The sequence below is a fragment of the Sorex fumeus genome, unplaced genomic scaffold, assembly GCF_029834395.1.
Source record: "Sorex fumeus unplaced genomic scaffold, SorFum_2.1 ptg000041l, whole genome shotgun sequence".
Lineage (NCBI taxonomy): Eukaryota > Metazoa > Chordata > Mammalia > Eulipotyphla > Soricidae > Sorex > Sorex fumeus.
This window is the reverse complement of record NW_026606098.1, coordinates 6,918,585-6,941,346: the sequence shown is the minus strand read 5'-3', so window position 1 is coordinate 6,941,346 and position 22,762 is coordinate 6,918,585. Positions and strand designations below refer to the sequence as shown.

General features: G+C 51.3%; 1 protein-coding gene across 3 annotated transcripts in view; it reads left to right on the top strand.

Annotated features, from left to right (window-relative positions):
• Nucleotides 1-886: 886 nt before the first annotated feature.
• The window catches only part of BRD4 (bromodomain containing 4), a 45,992-nt gene continuing 24,116 nt past the window's right edge, over nucleotides 887-22,762 (top strand). The window contains exon 1 of one of the 3 annotated variants that reach the window (XM_056119837.1): nucleotides 887-979. The gene's annotated coding sequence lies outside the window, so the exon portion shown is untranslated. Of the gene's footprint in view, nucleotides 980-1,000; nucleotides 1,081-1,344; nucleotides 1,366-22,762 lie in introns of those variants that run through there. The other 2 variants (XM_056119836.1, XM_056119838.1) reach the window with 2 other exon arrangements.

Sequence of the window (22,762 nt, the reverse complement as noted above, 5' to 3'; positions counted from 1 at the left end):
TAGTCATTCCCCAGACCTTGAAAGAGCCTCCAGTATGGCAGTGTTGGGAAAGAGGAGTAAGGAGAGGCTGCTAAAATCTCAGGTCTGGGACGAATGGAGACGTTACAGGCACCCGCTCGAGCTCGAGTAAATCCATGAACAACGGGATGACAGTGATACAGTGATACAACACTAGAAACCTACTAGCCAGATACAATCATTGCCACAACTAACAATTTCTCATGCATTGTTAAGGAGTCCTTATTTTGTCCAGGTCCCACTAGTGAAATGTTGTGCTTCCCCGTTTGAAAAAATTTTAAAAGTCGCTTTCAATAGCAAGAGCTAAGCCAATTCTCATTTTATGAAGCTGACTTTGGTGTGTGTTAAGGATGAGAACGAGGGCAGTGGGGATGGCCAAAAGGGCGGCATCAGGGGTCTCTTCCGGCCTCCAGATACAACTGCCCGGGTGCCGCCCACTCCACCCCACCCCACCCCCCCCCGCCCCCGGCAGAGCAGGCTCGGCTTTCAGCATTTGGGGGTCTGCCCTGAACCCCTCCCTCTAAAAGACGCTGCCCTGTCACTCAGGCCCACAGCCCCACTCCTGCGGCCAGTGGCCAGCATCCTGGCCGCTTCCCGGTTTGGAGCAGGTCTAAACCAGTCCCCTCCGTCAGCGGGCGCCGTCTCAGTCTGGGCTCACGTGCAAGGACTGTGGGCCCATCCCGTCCGCGGGTCGGTCCGTGGGGTTCCGCACGGTGCGCGGGGGCGCCGCCGCCACGGTCCTCGCTCGGGAGCGGCTTTCCCGCGCCGCCGCCGCCGCCGCCGCCGCCGCCGCCGGGCCCGGGCCGCGCGCACGCCGGCGGCGGGGGCGCGTGCGCGCGCGCGTGCGCGGTGACGTCAGTGCGCTGGCGGCGGCGGCGGCGGCGGCGGCGGCGGCGGCGGCAGGAGGGCTGTTTGTTCTGCTCTCCCGCAGCCGGGGAGCCCGAGCGGCGGCGGCGAGCGGGCCGTGTGCGCGGCGGGGCGGCGTGCGCGGCGGGCGGGCCCGGGCGGCGCGCGGCGGCCCGGCGAGGCGGCGGCGGGGGCGCGTGCGGCCTAGCGTCTCAGGTGAGGACCGGTGCCCTTCGGGGCGGCGGCCGCGCGGGCCCGCGTCACCCGCATTGCGTAACGGGGCCGGGGCCCGGGCTCCCGCGCGGGCGGGCGCTGGCCGGGCGGACGGCGGGCGGCGGGCGGCGGCCCCCGTGCGGCCGGGCCCGCGGGGCGGGGCGGCGGGCGCGGGCGGCGGGCGCGGGGCGGCGGGGGCGGGCCGAGCCGCCACTTCCTGCCGCCGCCATTTTGTCAAGTGAGGCGGAGGCGGGAGGCGGAGGAGGAAGCGGCGCGGCCCGCGCGGCCGTGAGTGGGGGCGGCCGGGCGGGCCGGCGGAGGCGGCGTGGGGCGCGAGGCGGCCGGCGGGCGCGGGGCGCGGGGCGGGCGGCCGGGCCGGGGCGCGGCGCAGCGCCGGTGATTCAGCGCGGCGGAGCGCGGCGGGCCCGCTGTCAGCGCGCGGCCCGCTGACCTTGCCGCGGGGGTCCGGGGGCGCGGCCGGCATCGAGTTTCCGGCGGGGGTCGCGCGGGGGCCTGGGACTTTGTTTCCGAGTTACCTGTGGGAGCGGCGCCGCGATCTTTGTACCGCGTCGCGCCCGGCGTCCCGGCGGGGAGTGTATCGGGGAGCGCGATATTTTTCTGTTACACAATTCAGGTTCTTGAATGACTTGAAATTGAGGCATTTGCGAGAGCTCGGACGCTAATAAACCGACCCAGCGTGTGCCCGAGCGATTTGACGGTCTCGTGCAGTTGAATCCCGCAACTCGCTGTCACGGTGGTGTGCGTGTCAGGTAACGCGATTTCTGGTTTGGAACCTCGGGTTCTGACTGTTCCTGGAAAACGGTGTTCGAAGTTGCTGCAGATAGCCTTAAGTCTGAATTTTTTAAAAATATTATTTATTTTTAGCGTTCAGGAAAAACATTTAAAGTGGTGGTTGTGGGGATTTTTACTTTTGCAGGCATTGTGCTTAATTAGTGATATGCTTATGAAAATTAAATTCCTTATTGCTTTACTAACCGTAAATTCCATGAGGATAAGATTTTTGTTTACTCGGCTTTGCTTACGTTATTCTCTGTTGTATCCTCAGAGGCTAGAGAGTCTAGAGTCTCTCTGCCACAGACTGGAGAGAGAAATTTGAGCAAGAAATTTTGGTGTTTTCACTAGATACAAATAGTTCCTCTGAATGAATAAAATACTCTAAACAGTGGACATAACTGCTCAGTAGTGATTCGCAGAGTGTGGTTTCCGCTAAGAACATATCAGTCCTTAGAAGTTGCACCAAATGGATTGATCGAGTAGTCCGGGACAGGCAGTCATTCCTGAGCGTTGTCCACAGAACGTTTCCCACTTAGAGCTCTGACACGTGGTGAGCAGGTTTGGGCAAAAAGTATTTTAGGAGTGAAGTGGGTTATAATAAATGCATATGAGTAGTATGTATTTGGGGGAGTAGGGCTTTGGGCCAGCTGTGCTCAAGGGATCACTTCTGGAGAGCTTGGGGTACCCTATGTGGTTCCTGAACCCTGGTGGGCTGCTGAACTATTGTGTGGGTACTGGGGTGTAGCATTTCTTAATGGAAAACTCATCGTCAGTAAAAGGTTGATCCTGGGCTGGGATGTGGCCCAGTGCATGTGAGAGGCCCTGCGTTAGTTTTCCACCACCACTGGTCTCCACATATGGACCCTGAACAGGTAACACCTAGTCTTTCAACAGGGAGTGTTTTCTAAAGTTCTGATTTCGCGTGCATGAGGTTCAATCTCATGAAACACCTCTCTTTGCTGTAAGACCAACTGTGCTTGTGTATGTGTGCAATGTCAGGTATGGGCCTGAGAACCTCACCTGTGATGCATGCACTCTACCACTTGAACGCATAACTGATTCTAGACTAGTTATTATTTATCATTTATGGTTTGGGGTCAAGTACTTGGGTAGTCACTCCTGGCATTGTCTGGCATGGCTTTTAAACTGGATTTCCTGTCCACTCATTACCCATTGATATTTTCAAGGTTTACGCTATGACTTGAGCCAGTATTTCATTCTTTGTAACTGAATGATGTCCCACACATATTATTTATTCATCGTTTACGGGACATTTTTGTAGTTTTAGTTTTCACTTTTGTGACCAAAGTTGTGGATATTCGGCACACATTTTTTATGTAGACAGATGTGCCACTATTTCTTGTTTGGGTACTTGGGTGTATGTATTATTGCTGGATCAAGATTACTAACCTTTAGAGAATGCACCATGGCTTTTTAACTGCCTGATTTTCTTTGACATTTACAGAGAGCCTGAGGCCAGGGGAGGAGCTCAGCTCTAAGGCATTTACTTGCATTGCTGTAAGCGTGGAACCCCCGCAACTCTTACTGCCCCCCCCCTCCGCACTTTAATGGATGTCTTTCTTTACAAGAATGAGGAAGTGGTAGTACAGAGTGTGTGCATGGTTTGATCCCCCTGTGGCTTTTAGTACCGTGCATTCTTACAGAAGGGTTCAGAATGCTGGCAGTTGCATCGCAAACAGTGCCACTGTTTGTAAAGGGCAGTTTCTAAAGATAATTTCATTAGTATTTGGGCCACCTGGCTCTAGACTCAGATCACTCCTGATGATGCTCAGGGACCATATACAGGGTCAGGATCAGCCGCATGCAAGGCAAAGACCCTTAACCCCTACACACTCTCTCCACTCCAAGAGGATTTGAGCCTTCCTCCCCAGTCCAAGAAGGCTACTACCAACTCAGTTCATTATGTTCCATCGTAAATCATGGATGTAGTCCAGCCAGCAGAAATGAAGAGAGAGACCAGTGTCATAGGGCAAAGCAACCATCTGTCCCCTTTTTGAATGAGCCCTGAAGGGCTGTAGGGCTATACTGTTGCTGGTTCATTTTGTTTCAAAATTGCAGGGTTTAAAAAGGAGTGCACCATCCTTTTATTTTTCTAAAGATAAGGAACACTTAAACAAATTTGTATGGCATGTATGCCCGAAGTTCCTGCTATTTCTGTACTGATCCCATTTAACGTATATACTGCTAAGGTGAGCACTGGTCATTTTAAAGAATTTGGTGAATATGGAACATTAGGGTAGTGTATGTTTAAAATTTCTTAATCTTATTTAAAAAATAATTTTAGAGGGGTCACACCTGCCTGTGTAGGGCTGGGGAGGCAGCAGCACAGACCATGTAGTGCTGGGAATTGCACCCAGACTCCTTCATAAAGACATGTATTCAGGCCCTTTTAGCTAACTCCACCCTTAATCCCATTTTCATTCTAGTCCTTATCCACAGGCAAATAAATTAATCTCATTAAGGTGGGTTTTTTTGTTTGGGGGGGGTTTCTGTTTGTTTGTTTGTTTGTTTGCATTTCCCAAATATTCTGTTCTATTCTTTTGGGCCAGGAAGATAGAACAGGAGATAAGGCCTTTGCCTTGCATACTGCTAATCCTTATTTGATCCCATCACCACTTTGGTACCCTGAACACAGCTGGGAATGAGCTCTCAGCAATTCTGGATGGTCCAAAACCCCAAGCAACAGATACTCTATTTTAAATAACACTCTGTGAACATTTGAGTATGATTTTCACATCACACACAGAGGAATCTCTAGATCAGAGCACATTTTGAAAAACCTGGTAGAAATGAACTTTCTAGAAAGGTTCATTTCTCCAGTCACTGGTTGACAGTGCCTTTTTTTACCCATTTCCTTCCCCTCAGGTAGCAGTCGTGTAAAGCTGTCTTGAGTGTGTGCTGCCAGGCTTAGGTATCTTGCAGGGTCTTACTCTTTTGCCTTCCTTCTCTCCCTTGGACTTTGTGTCTTTGAGTCATGCCTCAGAATTCCTGATCTGCCGTGGGAACCCTAGTTTCCTGAGTCTCGGGATTGTGACCCTGGAGGTTTGTCTGTCTCCATTCAGTCCTGTGTCCTGCCCCCTGCTGCCCAATGTGGAGGGACCTTCTTTTCCAGACCTCGCTTGGTTCTCTTTCAGCCCAAGTAGTGCTTTATCGAGGCTCTTTTTTTAATTTCGTTTTTGTTTAGTGGAACACCTGGCGATGCTTAGAAACTACTGACTTTTGGGCTGGAGAGATAGCACAGCGGGTAGGGTGTTTGCCTTGCATGCGGCCAACCCGGGTTCGATTCCCAGCATCCCATATGGTCCCCTGAGCACCGCTGGGAGTAACTCCTGAGTGCAGAGCCAGGAGTAACCCCTGTGCAGAGCCAGGTGTGACCCAAAAAGAAAAAAAATAAGAAACTACTGACTTTACACTCAGAAATCCATGGTGTGCTCAGGGGATCGTGTGGGAACCTGGTGATTGAGCCTGGGTTGGCTACATTCGAAGCAAGCACTTTATCCACTGTAGTATCTCCAGCCCCACAGATGCACTTTCTGTCATTGTACAGGGAAGATGAAGCCAGTGGGCAGCAGTGCTGCTGGAAGCCTGGGTGGCCCATAATAGCCCAGGTACCTTCCTAACCCTTTCCATGCTGTCCTGTATGAGTGGAGGTGCCAGGAGGAAAGATTGAAAGTGGGGATTGAAGAGGATTTGTTTTTATCTGCTAACCAGATTGAAATCAGTGATAATGGGATTAGTGGATTTTAAGCCAGCCTCCAGCACTGTTCCTAGAAGTTGTCTGTAGAGTAGCCCCCACCCCAGAATGAAAGGTGGCCCTGTATATCCTCAGATCCAAACTTTTTTTTTTTTTAATTAAACCTGGTTATTTGGTGGTGGTGGTTTTACAAAGACAGCAACTAAGTCAGGGAAGGGAGCTAGGGCTGCTGTTCTGCATTCCTTTATTTTCTCTGCCCCTATGGCCTACATTCGAATTGTGATTGCATCTGGGCTTGTAGAGTTCAGGTCCCCAGGAAGATTGTACCTCCAGGAGGTCCCAGAAGTGGAGTCCTGAGGCTGAGGAGGCTGAGGTCCTGTATAGACATGGGACCGGTGACAAGAAGTTGGTGCCAGTTACCTGACCAGGGGCCTTTAGATCCTGTCTGTGTGTGACCTGTTAGACTGTCTTTCAGAATTGGCCCAATCTAGACATGTGATCATGTTTAGCGTACTTGAATGACTTTGCCCTAGACTGGAGAGATGGTATAGCCAGATCCCCAGCACCCAGTATGATTCCCAGTGCCCTGCCAGGACTAATTCCTGAGTGCAGAGCCAGGAATAACCCCTGAGCAAAAACTGTGACTCCAAAAGTCTAGTACTTTAAAAAAAAAAAACTAGTGACTGACCCCTTTACCCCCCCCCCTTTTTTTTAATTTGCAGTACACTTACAGGTGAAAATTTTCAGTACATCCCAGTTGGCACTCTGATCTTTTCCTTGACTCATGTCAGCCCTTTCTCCACCCCACCCCAACTGTTCTACCTGGGCAAAAGTCTTAACTTCCTGTCCATGTAGGAAGTTCAGAACTTTGTGCTGGACAAGCTAGGTTAATGGGCTGGGGTGGAGCTGTTTACTGCAGAGAAAGAACTATGGAATCCACCACCCAGGGTCAGCCAGCCCCACCCCCATTTGGCCTGACCTCAGGCTACTTCCACCTTGTCAGTTTCCTTATTTGTAAAATGGGACCTGCTTGCTGGAGGGTTTGAGTGGGATTGGGAGTCTGTTTGGCATTCCTCTTGGGGCAGTGCTTGCTCGCTCTGTTCTTTCTGCTTGATGCGTGTAAAGAAAAGCTTTTGTGTATCCACCTTCCTTTTCGGGCTGGAGCGATAGCACAGCGGGTAGGGCGTACGCCTTACAAGCAGCCAACATGGCCAACCCGAGTTCGATTCCTCCGCCCCTCTCGGAGAGCCCGGCAAGCTACTGAGAGTATTGGATATGCCAGACACAGTAACAACAAAGTCTCCAATGGAGACGTTACTGGGCCCGCTCGAGCAAATCGACGATCAACGGGAGGACCTTTACCTTTACCTTACCTTCCTTGTCTCAGTGTCTACTCAAGGCTTGTTAGGAGACACAGGGTTTTGAGCGGGCCAGGGGAGAGGCTGTGTGCTTTCCAGAAGCTGCACACCTGTGTCCTTGTGCGAGACCAACCTCGGTAACACTAACATGTGTGCCCCAGCAGTCCCCTCTTGGGAGACTGTGTAAAGGGGAAGGTAGAGGGTGGCAGCATGAAGGGGTGGTTACACTTGAAAAAGATTCCCACTCTGTGGGGAAACACTTAAGAGTAGTAGACTGTTAGGGTGAGGGTTATGGAACAGAGGGAAGGACACGGGCTTGGTCGCTGCCCTCTTGCCTCAGAGCTCAGTCGTTTCTCTTGTATTGGGGCTCCAAAGAACTTGAAGCAGGATCTAGCATTTAAGAAACAATAATTTGAATTTTTCGTCTTTAAAACTGTGGTAACAACATTAATTTAGTGGGTTGCAGTTGCTGTTTAGGAATAAAAGGAAGTGTCGGCGTGCATTGAGGGTATTGCCTAAAACCTTGGCTTTTATGCATTTATGTATTCATGGCAAAGGGCATCTCTTACTGGAAGAGTGAATTGTGTGAATTGACAAGGTTTATGTACTATATGTACTACTCAGTGGTCATTGTGGGTGCATCAGTTTTGTTTTTGTTTTCTTTTTGGCCATTTTCCTATCTTGTTACTTGCCCAAGGCTCCCACGTCCTGGATATGCTTTTCAGTAATAGTTATGTCACACTGATCTTTAATTTCATTAGCTAGTTTTAAAATTGGTTGCTGAAAGCACAGTGCCCAAAAGGAGGGGGGAGGGCAGGAAAGGAGGGAAGAGAGACCTGACATAGGGGCAGGCGGTGGGTGGGGGGTGATGGGAGGGAACCTGGGGACCACTGGTGCTGGGATATGTACACTGGTGGGGGGGGTGGGTGTTGGAACACTGTATGACTGAAATCTAATCATCAACATCTTTGTAACAGTCTATCTCACAGTGATTCAGTAGGGTTTTTTTTTTTTAAGGATAGCGCTATATTGTCCCAATTTATCAAGAAAATAAAATTCATATGGCTTTTTAAAAAAATTGGCTGCTGTGTCAGGGACTAGAACTGTAGTATAGCAGGTGGGGCGTGTGCCTTGCGTGCTGCCGACCTAGATTCTATCCCCAGTATCTAAGCACCACTGGGAGTAATTCCTCAGCACTGAACATCACCCATACCCCTGAGTATGGCCCCAAAACGAAAGATTATTGGCTGCTGTTGCTGTGTCGTCTTGAGTGGGGCTCAGGGACAACTGAATCCAGGGCTTGTGCAGAAATTCTGAGATGGTTCTGTCTTCAGTACACTGACTTCTGGCCAAGCACTCTTACTGACGGATAGAGGATAGAGGTTCTGGAGGGGCACTAGGAGGTGCGGTCCTTGACAACCACCAGGCCATAAATGGGACCTTCAGAACCAGTCTTTATCCCCTTGGCAAACTGCTCATCAATGTTGGGATTGGGAGAACTAAATGGTTTACTTCTCTTGTACTGGTTTCTTTGCTAGAAGTAGAGTGTACGCCCTAATATGAAACAGTACAGAAGTTGGGATAACTGAAAGGGGGAAAAGCTAATTTTCCTGTTTTGAGTCAACAACCAGAATTGACTGAAAACCATTAAGGTTGAGTTACTTGAGAAAGTAGTAGTGAAGACGTAGTCTCAGATTCTTTGATCATGACAGGCAAGGAGACAGCTAGGGACCAGTCAAACACATCGTCGGGGTCACTAGGGTGAGCACCAGAGACTAGGGGCCCATGTGGTTTACAGGAAGCAACAGAATGAAACAGTTCAGTCCATTCAGAAAGCATGAAGCAGATAGGGGACCAGGTGGTGAACTTCAGGAATGCTTGCGTGAACGAGGGCATGTGGACAGTTCAGTGGCCTGGATTCCTCCGTCCTCTGTGCATAGTAAAGTCTGCTGCTTGGCACTTTCTCTGGTATTACAAAAAGCCCGCTCAAATTTCCTTAATCAGAAACAAATGTTAAGCACTGCTAGTGGGCTCCTTTTCCTACAGTTGTAGTAGTTGGGATTACTTGGCCCTTTTAAGGGTTCAGAATGACTGAGAGACTAGCGTCAGGGATGAGGCCTGCCCTGCCTGTTACTTTTTGGACAAGGGCATTGGGCAGTTCTTAGAGGACTTGACCTCACAATGAAGTTTTGGAAGGCTTTCTTGGCATCTGAAAGCCCAAGGAGTGTGAGTTTAGACAGCAGTGAATTTAGGTTTACTTGAGAACGAGGAACAAATGGAAGGATTGAGACTATTCGTCGTTTTGGAAATACTCCTTTTTGTGTGCTCTTGATGCTTTTGTGGATATTTACAAATGTGTGACTCAAAAAATGTGTAAAATCCTTTGTGAAAAAAAGTGGGTTTTTTGTTTGTTTTTGTTTTTATGGAGTTGTCGATCACTATCTGCAGGACCCCCTCAAGACCCCTGTGCCCTCACTTCCTCAGCTTGTGCTCTTCTGGGGGTGAGGAATAGCAGAACTTGCTGACGTGCACCATTGCAGGGGTTGCCGGTGTTTGTTCTGGGCCACTGCCTGAGGTTGCCGCTGCTGGCAAAACTCCCTAGGCTTTGGTGCTGTGCTGAAGCCTTTGCTGTAGGAGGTTAGTCTTTTGATGGTGTTGGATGCTGGGAGACCTGGGGAAATCACTGGCTGTGGTCCCTGGCATCTGTGACTTAGCACCTGCTCTCTGCTGCTCTTGAACCTTCAGGCCAAGGGGCACAGAACTCATGGGAGAGGAAAGCACCGTTGTTGAGCATGACGCTTGTGGTGAGGACTGGGTGGTAAGCCTCGTGTCATCCTGCCCCCACACAGACCGCTCTTGTGTGGAAGCAATAGGAAATAGAATGCCATGAACCTGAAAGATACTTTTGTAATTGAAACAGTTGTCCAAGGGTGGGAAAGAACTGTTACTTCTAAGACTGGTATGTATTAAAAATGCTTTTGCTCCTCCCTAATCTCCAGCCGCTAAAGACTGAATTTGTATTGCTGATGAGTATTTCCCCCAATCACTCACTGTTGGTGTTGGCGTGGATGAAGCCATTGCTCTGCTCAGTTACATTGCAGCCATATAAGAGGCATGAGTTTTGTTTTCTTTGCCAATTTCCCTTTCGGTTCTCTGTTTTAGTTTTGGCTTTGTTACACCACGCCCTGCAGTGCTCAGAGCTTACTCTAGGCAGGGTTTAGGGGACCATATGAACCCAGGTGACTGCCTAAAGGCAAACATTCTACCCTCTGTACTATTGCTCAGACATCCCCCTCCTTCACTCCCCTTTCTATTCTGTAAGGGGATTCAGACTGGAAATTGTGCAGAAAAGGGTCAGTGAAGTTTCTGTAGAAGGTGGTACTATCCATGTGTAGGTTTTCATTTGTAATCATCATCAAAAATTACTTGAATCTGATGTGTTTTCAGTTATTAAAAAAAACCCTTGTATTTGTATATGTGTGTGTCTACATTTGTTTTCCTTTTGACGTTAGGAAACCATTGAGCTGATAGATTAGGGGCGTATAATAACCATCTTCCTGTTCATCTGTTTGCCTTTGCAAACTCAGGAATGCAGCTTTTGAATTGTCACCTGGAGCTGTTTCTGTACTGCCTCTTTCTGGAACGAAGTGCATGTAGCTTACCTGTCCTTCCTGTGCTATCCATGAGGACGTTCGGGGCCGTTGGTGCCAGAAAGCCTTTGGGAACATCCTTTGCACTTGAGTGTTGGGCTGGGCCCATGGGACTCTTGGCACTCAACTTCACCCCTTTGACTCCTCATTTCCATTGCTTATTTTCAGGTTGTACTAATGTTTGGTGCTTGACTGGGCAAACCGGTCACCTCAAGATGGCCTTTCCTCAAGGGAAGGTAGAGCTGGCTTTTCTTAATGGACTTGCCTCTCCACTTACTAGTTGCCTGTTCTGAAACAGTGAGGCTGAATTTGCTGCCCTGCTGTCTGTGTCTGCCTCAGTGCTTGGACCTGCACCATGGACTGTCCCCTTCCTTTCCCCCCACTCCGCTGAGTGTTGTGGTCTAGGGTGCGTCTGCTCTGAGCGCTCCCCGGGCGTGGCGTGGCATGGCGTGAGTTAGCGAGGTGCTGTCCAGCAGAGAGAGCTGTGTGGAGATGGGGCGGACACATCGGGCCTGAGGTTGCTGGGCACCTCCAGTCCACCAAGGAGGTAGTCCATCGTGCACAGGTCAGCCTTGGTGCTTGGACAGAGGTGACAGGGCTGCAGCACACCCTCTCTCAGGAGGGGCATCATCCAACAAGACCCATCTTTTCATCCAGGAATTGGCCCTAAAGTAGTGCCAGCTTCTGCAGGGTTTAATGAGCACACCTGTAGCAGTGGACCTCTTTCCCTTGACGCTCCAGTTCAAGTCTGAGGGGGTCGAGTTTCTTGGTCCAGGCTTCCCAGAGTTGTTAGATCAGACTTGTAAAGCGGGTGCCCTTTGAGTACTGTAGGGTGGCAGTTTGTGGGGCCTTGATTGCCCACTTAGGACTTGTGTTCAGGGTTGTGGAGGTTGTTTTAGTACAGAGCACGTGAGCATATGCTGCCCTCAGTTCCATCCTGTGCCCAGCATGGGGGGGTGGGGCTTCCTGTTTCAAGGAAGCTCTGACCAGAAGCATACCTGTGAAAATAGTCCTGCATCCATGCAGGCCCGCGCTGTCTTGGACATGCGGTCGGTGGAGGTGCACTCTGCGACTGGGTCCCAGTGATGCGCTGTGAACATGGATTGGTGGGTGGGGGAGAATGGTGGCTTGGTGTCAGTATGTCCCAGAGGAAGAGGGGGTTTTGTTTATTAATTGTTGTGGGGTCACACGGTGTTATTTGTGGGACCCTGGGGTGCAGCCTTCCCCCGCCCATGTAAGGTGTGTGTTACCACTTGAGCCACATCTCCAATTCTCATTTTCCTTTGAGGCCTGAGGGGTAGCGCAGTGGATAGGCCCTTGCCTTGTATCTGCCAACTCTGGTGTGCCCCCCCCCACCCCCGCCCCCAACGAAACTTTTTTCCTTGGGGCAGAGAGGTGGTACAGTGGAGAAGGGCTTGTCTCAGACTCCCTTTTCCCAGCCTAGATCCCTGCTATGGTCGTGGTTACTCACTCTTAAGTAAGGCCAGAGTACTGCCAGGGGTGGCCCAAAACCCAAACCAAAAACAGCTTTCCTTGGGCCCCCAGAGATAGTACCTGGGTGAAGCATTTGCCTTGCACATGACCAGCTCAGGGTCTATCCTTAGCACCACCCAGAGTCCCCTGCAGCCAGGTCAGTAAGCCCGGAGCGCTTTACTTGGGTGTTACCCAAGAATGAACATAAAGAAGACTATGGATTAGCACTTGCATGGTTTCCTTGTAATTTCTCTCCTAAGAAATTTAGTTGGATTTCATGTACAAATGGTCTTAGAGTAGCTGTTGAGCCCAGGTCTCTAAGGAAAATTTAGCCGAGAAGATGATCGTGGTTAATTAAGTAGAATCGGTGAACCCGATGGAAAGTACATTATTAAAATTGGACATGTTTACTGCAGCATAGTTTTGTTTTCCTGTGCTCCAAAACTCCTCTGCACAAAGAATGAAATCTAAAGTCCCACCCTAGGCCCTAATGGCTCCTGAATCCATAGAAAAGCACCTCCCAGTCCATGGTTCTCGGTTCCTTCAAGACCCCACAGACCTACCCCGCATCCTTCAGGGTTTCCTTTGGATTCCTTTTGCTTCACAAGGATCCCTTCCTTCCTTCTTCCTGGGGTGGAGAGGTATGGTTTGAGCCAGGCCCTACAGTGCTTTGAGGGGCCTAATGGTGCTGGGGAATGGCACCAGGCTCCACCACATGCAGGGTGAGTGCTTCAGCCCTGCACTGTCCCTGGCTCCCTGATTACTCTCTAAATCATTGCTTTAAGTGGGACTTGGTGCCAGGGCGGAAGCCTCTTGTGGGGCTGCTGCTCCCCCATGATGCAGCTGTATCCCTTCAGCCATTCCTAGAATGAACAAAAACGTGGGATGTTTTGTTTTCATGCCACACCCAGTTTCCATGCTACACAGGGCACCTACTGCTGCCTCTGGGGTCAGCCATTGAACTGTTGCCCAGAGTCCCCCGACCGAACTGTGCTAGTCTCATGACTGCCCAGAACAACTGCTGGAGGGGCTGATGTCAGGAGTGTTTGGGCCCCGTGGGTGCAGTATTTCTCGGCCCCAGCATGTTGGGGGCCTCCAGTACCACGCCCGGAACTTGGGGGATGCACAGGTGAGTTAACGGAGCTTCTGTTGATGCGTGGTGGGAAGAATGGTGCCTACAGCACCCCTTTCAGTGCTTTCTCTGAAACGGGGTCAGTTTTGCCTCAGAAGTGTGTGTGCCCCAAAAAGAGAGAGAGAACAGAGGGGAATGCCCTGTCACAGAGGCAGGGTGGGAATAGGGGGGACGGGGGGGGGGGGAGATCCTGGGATCTGTGGTGGTGGGAAATGGGCACTGGTGGAGGGATGGATGGGTATTTGATCATTGTATAATTTAAACCCAAGCACAAAATTTGTAAGTCTACAACTGTACCTCATGGTGACTCACTAATAAAAATTAAAAAAAATAAAATAAAAGATTTTAAAAGACTAAAAAAAAAAAAAGAAGTGTGTGTGCCAAGATCGCCATCCGCATGGTGAACAGGTTACCCTGAGATTCAAATCCAGGGCCCTGTGCTCCTGAACCTTGGGTCTTCAGGCACTATTGAGTTCAGCTGTGTACCCCAGGCTCAGAGGATCCCCAGCAGGCACTGGTGGCTTGGTGTCTGTGCTGCCGCATGGAGACTCTTGGAGGGAAAGCTGGGCCTACACATTCCTAAGCAGGGTGCTGGGGGCTAGATAGTGCAGTGGGTAGTGTGCTGGTCTTGCATGTGAGTTGGATCCCCAGCATCCCATATTCTCCTGAGCACTGCCAGGAGTAACCCTTGAGCATCAGTGGGTGTGGCCCCAAAACAACCCCAAAAAGCAGAGCCTGAGAGGTTTGCTCAGTGCCACGGTGAGCACACCTGCGGCCAGTGCTTATTTCCTGTGAGCAGTGGCCAGAACTCTGAGCAAACACAATGCCTCTAGGGGAGAGGGATGGCCATGAGGCATTGATGACTGACTCTTGCACGTTTGTGAAAGGCCACTCCCTGAGATGGGAGCAGAAGATGTGACATGGAGTGGCTCGGGAAGAGCGCCGGGTGGCCAGACTCAATAGCTGCACGGTTCAGGTGTAGGGCCTTGTGCGGGTCTCAGCGGACTGTGTGCTGACTGGTTCTTGCGTGGGTGTGTGGTACATCCACGCCTGAAAGCTGAGCTGCCTCTTTGACCTCGACTGGCATAACCCTTAGGTTGGTCACTAAATACTGCGAGAAGAGCGATATGAGCAGCCACTTGAAGTAGTACTGCAGGCATTCCTGTCACTGTCTCCAACACTGGGCGACTGCTCCCTTTGTGCCCGGGAGCTCCACTTGAGGGAGGCACAGGAGTACAGTGTGAGAGCAGAGCAGTCGGTCCTGAGAAGACCCACCTCTGGGTGTGGCCATGGCCCTTCCGTGTATGGTGGAGGAGAAAAGACTCTTGAGCATTGGAAGACAGAACAACTGCTGGAGGGGCTGATGTCAGGAGCAGATTGGGCAGCCAGTGGGATCTCAAGTTGACTTCGTAGTGGAGGGAAATGAAAGAATGCAAAGAAAGCATTCTTGACAACCATCACAGTTTGGATTCTGCCAAGATTCAGGCTAGAATTAAATATTGCAGCTCTGCTTAAGTATTTGTAGGTTCACGTCGATGGGTTTTGTGGGACTTTATAGTGAAAGCTGGAGCGATAGCACAGTGGTAGAGCGTTCGCCTTACAAGCGGCCAACATGGCCGACCCGAGTTCGATTCCTCCGCCCCTCTCGGAGAGCCCGGCAAGCTACCGAGAGTATTCGATATGCCAGACACAGTAACAACAAAGTCTCCAATGGAGACGTTACTGGGCCCACTCGAGCATAGTGAAAGCCGGGGTACCTGTGCATCGTTGCCTGCTTACTGGCACTACCTGGCTCGGTGTCTGACTGCTGGTCCCGTGATGCCTCTTAGTGGTTCTTCAGCAGGGCACATGCTGGTAATAGAACTTCCTGTTATGCTTTACCTGTGCCCCAAAGTGGAGATTACAGAAATGCCTGAGGTCACACATAACATGTACACCCCTTCTTGCACTAGTCCTCGAGAGAAGCATCTGTCTCTACATTAGGGAAATTCTGTGATGGTGACAAGTCTGGGCACATGGGCATGCCCCTGATGGTGCCAGGGGACTGCAGGCTCCAGGAAGCTCAGTGGATCCACTGGAAGACCAAGCAGGGGTCAGCAGGCATCTCTGTGAGAAATGGTGGAGGGGTGGCTGGAGTCCTGGAACCCTAGCGCCTGCCTAGTGCCCTTGGATGCTCTGAGGCTCACCCAGTTTGGATGATGCCTCTTTCCTCACTAAGGCTGTTTCTCAGGCCCCTGGTCCCCTTCTGGAAGCTCTAATTGGTAGCTGACTTGGAAAGTCTAAACAGCCGGAAATTGTAGTATGATGTTGTGCGTTGAAGCAATTGGGGAAACAATTATAGCTTATCTCTTCCCTTTTTGAAAGCTGACTGTTGGTTCTTTGTTCTCTACATGGCCTTTGGAGCCTGGAACAGCCTGCTCTGTCACTCAGGGCCCCAAACTCCAGGATTCCCTATCATGGGTGTGCTCTCTCTCACACATGCATGCACTCACTCACACTCAACACTCACGCTGGTTCTCTGCATCCCAGGAATCTTGGAAGTCAACCAGGATCTAGAGCCCCAGGCTCTGAAGAGATCAGCGATTTGGTTCATTTTGCATTAGCCCTGGCACCCAGCCATCTTTGACAACATTCTTCCCTGGGCATGACAGACCTTTGGAACATGAAACCTGCCTTAAGTGGTTGATTGCCTATGTGTCTTGTTGAGAGAAGACTTTTCTACGGGAAAGGAAAAAAAAACCCAAAAAACTGGGAAAGGAGAAATTTTGCCACCAGAAATTAGCCCTGCAATCATAGCTAAGTTTTTGTTGTGTTGAATGCCAGTAGCAGACTTTTATACCATCATTTCCCGAGTGGAAGTGTAAGTCTCTGCACAAGGGTGCGCCCACCTGGGTGCCTGGCCACACAGCCAGATCCTCTGTCAATCACAAGTGCAAAAATGCAAGGGGGAGTGGCAGTCTGCCTTGATGTTGGTGTCCTGTTAGACTCAACACAGAAACGTTTAGCCCCAGATGCTAAAAGTGGCTGTGAGCTGTTGGGAGCACTCGAGCACTCCTGTATTCCGTGGTGTAGCATCTTGGTGTGTGCATTGACATCACCTGGGAGACTTGGAAATCCTGCAAAATGTGGCCTTCTGGGCCAAGGACCCTGTCCTTAGAATTTGTGAGAAGAGATCCGCCGACTTCCTGGGGTGCTGCTGGTGGTGTGTTTTCTATGAACTGCTGTTTGTAAGTAGATCTTGCCTGGGTCGGGTGCATGCTGTTGAGTACCCAGCAACCTGCCGTTGTCTTGTGAGGGGACGGCATTGGGCAAGTCATGGGCTGTGCTCTCATTTCCCTGCCCTGCTTCCTGTGGCCCCTTTCTATCCGAACACTGCTTACTAGTCTGCAGCCAGTGCAGGCTTAGGCTGTGTCTGTGACTAAGTTTGGACCAGGGGTATTGTGTCCTGACTGTCTGCAGTTGCTAAAGCTGTTTTTGTTGATTGGAGATGATCCATCTTCTCAGGGTACGAACAAGCTCACCTTCCCCGAGTACTGCAGTAGTCACACTGATCAAAAGGTGAAGACAGCCCAAGTGTTCGCTGATGGGAGTAGGTACACCTGGTGTAGTGTATCCGTATTGTGGAATATTCAGCCAAAGGAAGTGTTACTCTGACCTGTTGTAACCAAAGGGCTAACATGTTTGACTACGAACATGTATGTGGGACACATAGACCTTGACATTGGGGTCATGATGGCCACCTGGGAGACCATTTGGTGATGAGAAGAGTTGGTAAGGAAACTCCAGGGCAGCATCGTGCTGGTGGTCATGGTGTGAGTGCTGAATAGCGCCTGATTAGTGGTCAGTGCTACATTGCATACATTCCACCGAGTGAGGAATGGGGCCCCTAGGGTCACCTAAGGCTATCCTCTGCCTTGGCCTGCCTGTTGTCTGCTGTGTCTTTTTGAAATACAGAGCTCTCTCCTCCTGCCTGCTATCAGATCTCCAGCTGTGGCTTCCTGCTCCTACTTGGGCTCCTGGGGCTGGAGATAAGCCTGCCTTGTTGGCCAGTGCAGGGCTTTGTGCCACTCCCCTTGGCCATCAGGAACCCTCCAAACAACTGCACTGAGTGGAGTTTGCGTTTTTGTTTTTCTGTTTGGTTAGTTGATCTGTGGTGCTAGGGATTGAGGCCACATCGGCCGCACCTCACTGGCACTCTCCAGCTCCTTGCGTTTGCTTTTATCTGTCCCCCACCCCTCACCCCAGTGGACACACCCAGTGCTTGGGGCTTATTCCTGGTTCTGCACTAAGAAACTACTCCTGGTGAGCTCGGGGGACCATATGGAGTACTGGGGATCGGACCCGGGTTGGCTGCATGCAAGGCAAACAAACGCCCTACCCACCGTACTCTTGCTCTGGTCCCTTAAGCTGCAAATTTTCTGTTGGCTTCTGCAGTTTAGCTAGTCCTGGGTTTTTCTGTCCATTTGTCACTGGTCTCTGAGTGGTGCTTCCATTGGCCACTGGAGCTGTTGGCACCGCTGCTGATAGCTGTTGCAGCAGCCCAGAGGGAGCTCTGAACCCTCCAGTTGGGTGAGCCCAGGGGTGCGCACAGAGCTCTTCCCTTCCTCCTGGGGTCCAGGTCACGTGTCCTGGAACTGAAAGCCCACGCGCTTGGCTTTGGGGTGTCTGCTCTTGCTTACACGCCCTATTAGGCCAGCTTCTTTCTCTATTGTCCGGGGCCAGTGATTCTGGCAGCTTGGAGAGATCTTGGGATGGGGTCAGGTCTTCTGAGTCTGCTGCCTGAGCAGGGGTCACCTCTGGGTGTTATGTGACAGGAGTACTGTTACCATGGGCCATCAGACCTGTGCATCTTGGAATGGAGGGTGGGCAGAACTGGGGCCTGGTCTTTGAACACTCAGGCTTTGGGCAGCTGAATCACAGCTCACACTGCATGGCTGCGGAGGGCTCCTTACGTCACCACCAGCAAGGTGCCCTGCAGATGACGTGTGACAGGCACTGTGTCTCCTGTAGTTCTCCCCTGAGCGATGCTGTCAGGAGTGGGAAGGGGGCCCACAAGCCCCCAGGACAAAGAATGGCTGACTGGTGCTAGCATGTTCCTTGAGGCATGAGGTGGGGGGGATGACTTGAGAACAAGCAGCAGAGTGAAAAGGACTGAGAAAAGCCTGCCCGCGAGCCCCTGCCATCTGTCCTCAGGAGCCCACGGGGTCAGGTGCGTGGTGCTGGGTGACAAGAGCCTGCTGTATTCTATTGCATGACTGGGTCAGAAATTCACTTTCCACCTAAACCAGTATCCCTCAAATGACAGGTGAACCTTCTCACCTTGGCTCCCATGCTTGGCCCCTCTGAACCCACATCGCTTTTCAGTTTCTTTCTCAGTTTAGCATCATCTCCACACACCCATGCCAGTGAAGTCTGTTTGAACGCGTACATGCCAGCATGGGTAACCCCCGAGTTAGCAAGGCAGACCCACCGGCTGCATGTGAGGAACCTCGGTCTCCTGTACTTCTGCCACTTGGGTCAGCTGGGGGGAAAGGAGGTTGTGTCTGAAGGAAGGGGACAGCCCCGCGGGAAGGTGCTCATGCCCGAGCCAGCAGAGGACATTCTTTCCTTGGAGGTTATTTCCTGGTCCTTGCTCACTCGAGGAGGTGGCGCCCGTGTGTTCTGGAGTCACTAGGGCCTTGTTGCAGCCACAGTGCCTTCTGAACAGGGAATGCATTTTGATGCCATTTCTATGGCAACCGGTGAACTTCAAGGGAAAGTCTATTTTAATGCTCTGACATGTTTACAGGATTAGTGAAGACACATCCAGACTATCAGAAATTAACACTGTATTTTTTGCACGTTGGGTTTTGTTTGATTTGATGTGGGGGCCACGCACATCACATCAGTGCTCAAGGAACGCTCCCAGTTGTGTGCTGGAGTGGGGGTGGGTGGGGGAGGCTGAACTGAGGCCTCCTACCCTGTGCTAAGCAGTGCTGAGAACTGAAGTCTGTGCACTCGGTTTAGTGGCCTTTCCAGATGTCATGGGGTGTTTGGCCGGGTGGGTAACTCATGAGGTGGGGTTAGTGAGTCTGCTGGCTTCTCTGAGGAGGTTAGGAGTTCGGAGTCACTCCCAGCAGTGTGCACAGACTGTTCCCTTTGGTAGCAGGGGGTGAACCCCAGCCTCCCCAGGGCCCCAAGTTCCTGCACCTCTCCTCTCGCTCCCTCTTTCTCTCCCTCCTCTCTCCTTCTGTCTCCTCTCTCCCCCTCTCTCTTTCCCTCTCTCTTCTCTTTCTCTCCTCCCTTTCTCCCTCTCCCCCCCTTTCTCCATCTCTTCTCTCTCCCTCTCTGTCCCTCTCTCTGTCTCTCTTCTCTCTGTCTCTCTCTGTCTCTCTATCTCTGCCTCTCTCTTTCTCTCTGGCCCTTTGAACACTTGCAGGAGTGACTTAGTCCAGAGACCAGATGATTTCTATGAGGTGGTATTTTCTGGAAAGAGCAGATACCACCTCAGTGGACCGGGAAGGTCTTTTTGCTCTTTATCGTGATGGATGTGATCACCCTGATTGTCTGCTCTCTGCGAGAGTGTTGTGTTGTAGAGACACGGAGACATCTGGCTCTGGGGTGGCTGAACTTTAGCAGCTGTCTTTGGAAGTGTGAGGCCATGGTTTCAACCTCTGGTCCTCCCTCTGCCGCTCAGCCAGATGTGTCCAGCCATAGTACTGAGGGCCCTGTGGCGGAGGACTGCAGAAGGCCAAGCCTCTCTGCACCGCACCGGAACACCCCTCACAGGACTCTGGCGCTTGTTCCTTTGACCTTTCTCTCCCCTCAGCAGATGGTGCTGTTTCATAGCGTTTCCCTTCGCTCTTGGTGGGTGAAAGAGCTCGTTCATGCCCTTCTCTGTGTGTGCAGAGCTCTGCCCTCCATCTGCCGGGCACCCTAACGTGGCCACTTGGCCTGAGCAGCAGCAGATGGTGAGTGGCCAAGGTGCCCTCAGGGTAACCGCAGCCCTGCTCTCCCGAGTGGGCGTGTCCCCCAACCCCCTCATGGTTGTGAGGAGCCTGGAGCTTTCTTGGGAAATATTTTCTTGATTATTGGGGGGGTTTTTTTGTTTTTGTTTTTTTTCTGTCCTGGGCCACACCAGATGATGCTAGGGCTGACACAGGAACTAACCCTGGGGAGGCTTGGGGCATCATATAGGATGCTAGGAATCAAATCCAGGTTTGCTCTGTTCAAGCACCTTCCCTGCTGTACATTCTTTGCCACTTGGAAATTAAATTTTGTTTTGTTTGGGGACAGGAGTAAGGCCATTTAGGGTTTTTACTCCTGGCTCAGCATTCAGGAGTCACTTCTGGCAGTGCTGAGGGGACCATGGGATGCTGGGGTTGAACCCAGGTCTGCCATGTGTAAAGCAGTGCTGTATCCGGTGTGCTATATCTTCCCCCCCCCCCCCCCCCTTTAAATTTTCTTTGAACTAGAATTTACCTTGGTCCTTCAGCTTAAGATGCTTTTGCCTTTTTTTCAGTATAGGGACCATGTCCTAAGGTGCTGATCTGGGATGAAACACCAAGCTGCACACATGCTCCACCGCTTCAGTTACCTCCCCAGTGCCGGGAATCGAACCCAGGTCAGACACGTGCTAGGCAGGTGCCCTTCCCACTGTCAGGTTCTTTTTGAACACCTTGTGACAGGCCAGAGAGACAGAGTTCAGGGGTGAGGCACTTATTTGCCTTGCACACAAGATGCCCAGGTTCAATCCCTGGCGCATCCGATCCCCTGAGCACCATCTGACGTGACACCCTCATCTCTAAGTAAACACTTCTGTGTTGAGCAGATCTCATCTCCTTGGGATGACTTTTCTACTATCTCCTCTTTTACGTTGTCTCAGTGATTCCATGGCATGTGCCTCGACCTTGCCCTCTGACCTGCCCGGCTCTATCTGGAAGGTTGGTGGTCTCTGCCTCCTGTGGGGACTGAAGATCCTTTCCTCGGGGCACTCTGCCCCTGGACGCAGGTTACCAGCTTCTGCCCAGGTGAAGTTCTCTTGTGCCAGATCCTCATGAGGGAACAACTTTGGGAGCCAGGCTGCCAGTATGGATGACTCTGAGGCCACCCTGCTGAGTGACAGGAGCCTGCCATGAGGGCAGACACAGACAGGGGCAGGCCGGCATCAAAGGTGGGCAGTTGGTGATGCTGGCATTCCAATAGAAGCAAGCTTGCTGTGGACCAGGGCGCTAGCCCTGCACACGGCTGACCGGGTTCCATCCCTGACATCCCACAGGGTCCCCCGAGTACGGAGCCAGGAGCATCACTAGTGTGATCCAAAAAACAACCGAACTTGCTGCACTAGGCTCCCTTTGAAAATAGCATGGGGGGGGGGGGGAACCTGGGGAGGTGACATATGTCTCAGGAGCACATGCTTGTTTCTATGCTTTTTTCTGCAGGGGAAGGTGTCTTTTTGTTGTTTCATTTTGGAGTCTCATGCAGGGATGCTCAGGGTTCAGGAAACCGTATGCCTGGGGATTAACTGGGATCCATCACACACACACGGCACTGGCATCACTGGCTGTGGCCTCTTAAACATCCTGTATGGAAATAGAGGATAATAAAAAGATTGTGTTGTTTCTCTGAAGTGAATAGAGCATTCTGTAGACGAGTCACCATTGTTTCCCAGAAAATCGGCTGCCTTGCAGGTGTGCCCCTGTACTGAAGTCTCGTTCCTTTTCAGATCATGTGATCAAACTCTGCAGGGCCTGTGTAGATGTCACCTTTGAATGAACATAGTCTGTTCCAGCGGCGTGGATCTGTGGGTATGGGGCTAACTAGTGAAGGAACCTTCTCCATGTTTTTGCTTTTTGGGTCACAACCTAGTGATGCTCAGGGATTATTCCTGGCAGTGCTCGGGGGACCGTATGGGGTGCCGGGGATCGAACCCAGGCCGGCCACATGCAAGGCAAATGCCCTCCCCGCTGTACAGCGCTCCGGCCCCAAACCTCCATCTTGTTGGTTAAATCAGCACTAAACTCAGGCCGCTCATGGCCACCAATGTGCCTGCTGTGACCAGGGAACTAAATTTTGTTCTTTGGCTCTTTTCTTTTTTTGGAGTGTTTGCATATCACCTGGTGGTCATTAGGAGGTGTGGTGTTTATTAAGAGGCCATTTTTGTCATAAGTGATTATTTTTTAAATTTTTATTAGTGAAACACCATGAGGTACTGTTGTAGACTTACAAATTTTTGTGCTTGGATTTCAATTATACAATGATCAAATACCCATCCCTCCACCAGTGCTCATTTTCCACCACCACGGGTCCCAGTATTCCTCCCACCCCCCCATCCCACCCTGCCTCTGTGGCAGGGCATTCCCTTTGATTCTCTCTCTCTCTCTCTCTCTCTCTCTCTCTCTCTCTCTCCTTTTGGGTGTTGTGGTTTGCAAAAAAGGCATTGAGTGGCAGTCATGTTTGGTCTATAGTCTGCTTTCAGCATGCTTCTCCCATCCTGGGAGGATCCACCCAACACCCTCTATTTGGTGCTTCCTTCTCTATCTGAGCTCCCTTTTCTCCTAGCATGTGTGGCTGACCTCCAAGC